The sequence below is a fragment of the Benincasa hispida genome, chromosome 11 (assembly GCF_009727055.1).
Source record: "Benincasa hispida cultivar B227 chromosome 11, ASM972705v1, whole genome shotgun sequence".
Taxonomy (NCBI): domain Eukaryota; kingdom Viridiplantae; phylum Streptophyta; class Magnoliopsida; order Cucurbitales; family Cucurbitaceae; genus Benincasa; species Benincasa hispida.
The window spans coordinates 29,013,290-29,020,281 of NC_052359.1; positions in this window are offsets into that span (position 1 = coordinate 29,013,290).

Genomic DNA, 6,992 nt, shown 5'->3' on the forward strand with positions numbered 1-6,992 from the left:
CAATCAAAAATGATTTTTAATTATTAGTTGATAGTTTTAATAATTGTCATTTACAGTAATTTCACATTAATCGAAACACTAAACAAATTTTTATATTAAAACACTTTTGGATAAGTATAACTAACTACATGAGGATTTTTATTTTAATAGCTTCTATTACACCAAAAGCAAAAGGTATTCAAATGTAAATGACTTTTTGGGAAAAAAAAAACTTTTTTTGCCAGTCAACCAAAACCTGCCTCGAGTGCCTTAAAAAGAATTACAGTATTTAGGCCATATTTATATGGGAGAATGAAAAAGGTGTAATTTAAGTTGATTATAATTGGACCATCCATCGAATGTGATTTTTGGTGTTTACTCATCTAACTTTTCAAAAACAATATGATTGTGATCGAGCCTATTTATTTCAAATCATTAATTCGAAGGTGGAATGAAAATGATAAAATTACCCCATCATGCCATTCTGATTGACAACATCAAACACGGCAATTCACCCCATTTTAAACAATATGTCGATCGTTTTAACCCGTTCTTCTTTACTTCCTCACGATTCATCTTCCGATTTCTATTTTTCAGTATCATCGATCATTTGTTCGCTCGTCCTCATGTAAGTGTAACATATTATGCCTTTTACTTCGTTTCAACCGACAATCATCTTCGACTAATTGTTCACAACACATACAATTAGGACATCAAGGAATGTATACATCCCAATGTTGTTCGAAACTGGAACTTGCATGTTTGCTTTTCCATTCGTTATTCCAAATTTTAAATTATTAAAATGGAAAAAAAATATTTTATAATGTTTCTTTTCTCCTTCTTCTTTCTTCCTCCTCCTTCCAAACATTCTCGCCACCGACGACTTTATTTGTTTTTCCATTCATTGTTCTTCCTCTCTCTTCTTCTTTCTCATCTTATATCCTATTATTCTTTAAGTTTGGTTAATAATAATAATAATAATAATTAAAAAAAAAAACTTAAACGAAGAGAGTAGGGAAAATTAAAAGGATATTGTCCTTTTAGAAACTATTTAGGAAAATATTGTTGTTTTCAAACTATTTGTAAAAATATTGTTATTTTTTTAAAAAAAAAAAAAGTCGAGGATTGAAAATTCGACCTAGATAGGTCGAATTTTGAACCCTCGACCTTCCTTTCATTTGCACGTCGAACTTTGAACCCTCGACCTTGCCCTTCCTAACATTATTATTGAGTTTGTTTAATTATCATTCCGGAGACCTTCCTCTATCAAAAGATCGTATTTCAGATTTTCATAAGGTCCCTGGAATTCCTTCCAAAGCTTGTTGAATAATTTTTACGGATTCTATCATCTCAGCAAGTCTGACTAAATAACGAGCTAATGAATCTCCTTCTAACCACTGAACTTCCCAATCAAATTCAAGAGCGAGATTATGAAGAGAAGCGAGATTTTGAGTGAGAGCGAAATAGCGAAATTTTGATAGGAAGCGAGAATACCGTACAAATTTTCTCCTTTTCCTTTTTAATTATTACACATTTCCACCTTCTTCTTTCTAATCCTTTCTTTTTCTTTTCTTTTTTTTTAATTTCTATTTATAAAAATAATTTCTAAAAATATTTTATTATTTTATTTAAACTCTAAAAAGAACAAATTAAAAAAAAAATAATAACTCATAAAAATAAAAAAATATATATAAATTAAATATCTCATTTATATAAAAATAATTATAAAAATCAATGTGTCCCACGAGGCGGACGTCGTTGATTTCAAGCTGGTTGTCGTCGTCGACTTCGAATTTGAGGCTGCTCGAGTTCTTCTTGATATTGCTCTGGTACCTCTGCAGCCGCTTCATAATATAAATATTCATTATGCTCTCCACGATCCCGACCATGTCCATGCACTATGAAGACAAAGGACCAGCCTCTGAGTCATAATATCCTGAACCAAATGTTGGCATCATCATCATCGGACTAACATAATCAGTTTGACTCTGCGTCTGTGTCATAGGGAGCAACTCTTCCACATTATGTGCAACCTCATCAAACTCATCCTCTTCCCGAACAGGTCCTCTACGTCTAGGAGCTAGTGGAGGAACAATAGGTATATCGTACATATAATGAATTTCCTCCATATAGCTTTGGTTGTCACTACATATAGCAAGAACCCGGTTCTAATCATTCGCAACCTCACAGAGTCTACTGTTATTCGATCTATGTGAATTATAAAACAATTAGACAATATTTAAAATAAATTTAAATTAAAAAAATTAAATAATATACATTCATTTACCAGATGACCCACAGTTGCTCCCGAACGAGTGACGTAGCGCCTTGTGATATTATTATACCAATAAATATATTCTGGAGTGACATCTGTGTCAAACTGTTCAAGAGAAACCCCCATTGCAATAAACCTTGCACGAAAAGTTCGGACCAATCTCCAGTCCTTAGGTCAATATCATGCAGTACGGGTTCAGTATTACAAGGCGATGGGACATCCTGCTAAAAACCGAATTGTCTCATCACCCTGTTAGGAAGATGTCACTCACCAATGTGAAAACATATGAGAGGACTCATCGTCCGCCATATGTTTTGACCATTCGTACAAAAATTAGGCAAAGTATACACAATAATTTTGTATGGCTCCCAAATAACCTGAAACACAAAATATTATATTAGAGAATATTAAAGACAAATACAATAAAAATGTGAATAAAATAATCACTAAACGGTAATAAAAACAAAAGGATACCTGATGAATTCGAATTTCCTCGTCTCATTATTCTTTATTGGTAAAACAAAAATGGGAATAAATTAAATTTAACAAGAACATCATAAATAATTTGTGGACAAAACTTGGGAGGAGGTAGATGAGGTGTGGACCGGTGACATGGGATTATTAATTCTAACTATTGTAAATTTGTACAATGTTCTAACTTTTTTCAGTTTTAGGATCAACTTTAAATTGGTTTCAAGGTCTTGGGATTTCTTCGGGCTCCCAAATATTAAAAAAAACATTTCTAATTTATCATTCAAAAAATGTAAATAAATATAATCTCAATAAAAAGAACAAATTATATATATTATAATTTTAAAAAAGTAAAGACACTTGAAATGAGTGCATGATAAAGGTTTATCCGTATTTTGTTATTTCACATAAAAATTAATTCTACGAAAAGATTATGATGTTTATCAAATACAATGAAATCAAATAAATATATTACTTATTCAAAGGACTAGAATCGTAATTAAATATATATTATAATAAGACATGAATACATATTTGTAAATCTGAGAAAACAATCAAAAATACGTATAGGATGATAAGATTTATCTGCTTTCTAATTTAATAAATAAATTTTAAAGATATATTCTTAAAAAATTGTTATCCCAGGTGATGTTTTGTCAAAACAATTAAAAAAAAATTAACATTTAAATAAATACTTATCAAAAAACAATTTTATAATAATAATGTTTATAAATATCAAGTTATAATAATTTTAAACATTGTTTTGAAAAAAATAAAGACTCGAGTGATAAGTAGTTGTTTTCGGGATTAATTTAGTTTATCAGAGAACTTTTAGAGCAAGCATATATATTAAGAATTGTAGGGTATTATTATTAATTTTTTCTATGTTGGACTATAGCATTATAGAAAATTAGAGAGACCCTTGATTGAGTATAAAAACAAAAATGATAGTTTGTTAGCTTACCATTAGACTTGGCATAATAAATGCTAAGTACAAATCCCTTTATCATATATGCTCTTGAATCCTTATTTGTATAACAAGAGCGACCCAAAGGGTCCTTATAATTAATAATACTTGTATTGTATTTTATCAGTTATTCAGTAATTATAAAGTTGGTGAAACAAGACATCCTTATCATATAAATCATTTAGAAAAATATTCTCGATTACGCTTACGTTTAAATATTGATGAGTATCCATTGAAAATAATAACTGGGAACTTATACAAAATAAAACACGCTTTTACTAAACTGCTCGGATTTTTATTGTGGGTATAATGGAAGGGATATTTAAGTTAGAAAGGGCCAATACGGTATAAAGAAAATATACCACATCATAATTAATTTTGTCGTGGGGGAAATCAAACATTAATATGGATAACACATATTTTAGAGAAGGGTAAGAGCAGATTGATGACCTATTGTAAATATCCTAATGGATGTAGCTTTTGATACAAGAGTTGTTCCAAGGTTTCAGTATTTAAGAAATTGGCGTTTGTAAAGATCAGAAACAAAAGAAATTTAGAAAATAATCTTATATATGCTGCTCTATTATTTATATAATTGGATTCAAAATCACAGGTCTTAATGTATTTAAACTATAAACAATGCGTACTAGAAATATCTCCAAATATAATAGAAATTCATGTTTTAATAACATGTGCACAGACAATGCTAACCCAGCAAGTATGAATTGTGACATTTATTCATCGATAGCATATATGTAATGATTATTTTAGTATGTTATTTATGACAAAGTTAACTGATTTTTGTCCTATATTTAAAAGCAATTATTCTATAAAAAATTTTAATCAACGTATACAAAGCTTATACAACCCAACTATTTAAATTTTTTTATTATTTTTAAAATTTGTTACTCTTTCTTAATTATTTAAATAAATATATTATAATAATATCATTCGATATTAATATAATTTGTCAAATCATTTTCAGAATTTAATTGATTCATCGTTTATAATAATTATGTCAACAATTATTTTAAAAATTACAACAATCCAAATAAAGTCTCGTCTTTTGTTCATTTTCTATTAATTATTAATAAAAAAAAATTGACGTCACCACATATATTAAGCTAAGTCACAGCCACGTGTCGCTGACAATTGCTGCCACCTTCCACTATGGCTAATGACTAATTATTATTTTTCTTTAATTTATTCTTGATTTTTCTGAAAAAGAAAAAATTGTGACAGTTTGGTTGGCAGTGAAAGAGATCACCCCACGATCCATGAGACTCTCTTGGACCTTTAATATTAAATATTGTTGTTTTCAAAACTTATTATAGAAATATTGTTCTTTTGAAACTTATTAGAGAAATATGTTGTTTTGGGAGTTCGAGGCTAGAGGTCGAACGTTGAGAACTCGACAAATAAGAAAAACTGGAAACAATACATAGGCTAAAATTCAACACCATCGACAAAGGAAATCTCGCGAATCTCGCCTAGGTTTCGAAGGTTGAAGTTTCGACACACATCATCCACCCTCGAGATTGCAAGTTTATTACTTTTCTTTTTCCCTCATAGAGGAAATAAAAGTAATGAGATGGTAATCTATATGTATCTGTGTACTCGGGCTGCTTCTAACAACCTATTCATTTTTTATCATTTCAAATTAGACGGAGGCTTGTGGGTGACGTGAGGGGGTGGGGATGGCTATATTTCTGGAGCGAACTCCAGACGAATATGAAGCGCATGGATCAGAGTTATGCCTTGGAATGAAAGACAATTCCGATTAGCTTTGTCTACGAACAAAATTTTGTATATTAGGTTGTCGAAGGTTACACACACGTCGAAAACTTCGAAGCGATTAAGGAGATAAATGGGCTGAAGCAGATTAAGGAGAAGCGAGATTCAAAGCGGAGATAGTAGAGAGAAGTGAGATTCAAAGCGAGATAGTAGGAAAGATCGAGATCAAGGCGAGATTTTAGGAGAGAGCGAGATTCAAAGCGAGAATGTGGAGAGAGCGAGATACTAATCTGACTAACATTGAACTTGGTAAAATGAAATGGTTGAATAATTGAAAAAATGAGATTATTCAGGAATACACATTGAATGCTAAGATTACGCATTGAGTTTTCTGGTAGTAGATCCGTAATAAAAAATGTTTGTGATTGTTCCAGAAGAAATGAAAACTATAATCATTAATGGAAAATAAACAACAATAACAAAAGAGCGAGATATTGAGAGAGAGCGAGATATTGAGAGAGAGCGGAGAGTGAGAGAGCAAAGATAAGAGAGGGTGAAGATTCTTAGGAAAGAGCGAGACTAAGAGAGTGAAAGTTTTCACTTTATTTGAACTTTCCATAGAAAATATATATAAAAAAAAAGAAAAAAGAGCTAGAAATAATCATACTATAATTTGAATAATCATTAGACTATAAATTAAATACATTAGATTATTACTATAATGAATAATCATTAGAACATAAATTGAAATATATTAGATTATTATACTATATATGAATGATCATTAGACAACAAATGAATATATTAGATTATTATACTATATTGAATAATCATTAAGCAAAAATGAATATATTAGATTATTATACTATAATTGAATAATCATTAGACAATAAATTGAATATATTAGATTATATACTATATGAATATAAAATAAAAAAAAAAATTATTTATTATTCAATCCTAACTATATGACCCGTCTTATAACGAAGAACACTTCCTTCGATTATGTCCTAACTGGTACAAAATCAATCGTTGTCGAGTGGATGGTTCTGTCCAACTCCATCTCGTTGTGATAACGTGAACTTTTCAGTCTACCAGGTCTTCTCAACGATGGATCATGATTAGACGGGCATATTAGGGTGCGTGATCCAGTAATCTTCATGCGGTACAGGTTGAAATAAGGAAAGTAACATTCAACATAACGTTGACAATTTGTAGTAGTCCTCAATAAAATCTTCATAGTTCATGTTAAAATGTGAGCAAACGACCATAAATATGCGAGCATAGAAATGTCGAATGCTTGCCACTTGTTACATGAACAGTACACTATCACTCTACAAGACATATAAGTGTACATTACAGCTCTATAAATTTCATAAAACGTATGCTGAATTTACTCCTCAATCATCGATCACAACCTTGGTCGAGAGATGGAGACCCGAGATGCATACATTCCATATGTCTGCTGAAGAGTGCACTATCACTCTACAGACATAGAAGTGTTGTTGGGGTTACTGTTGACGGTGAGCCGGTTTACCGGAGTGATGTACGATGACTGGTTAGAAT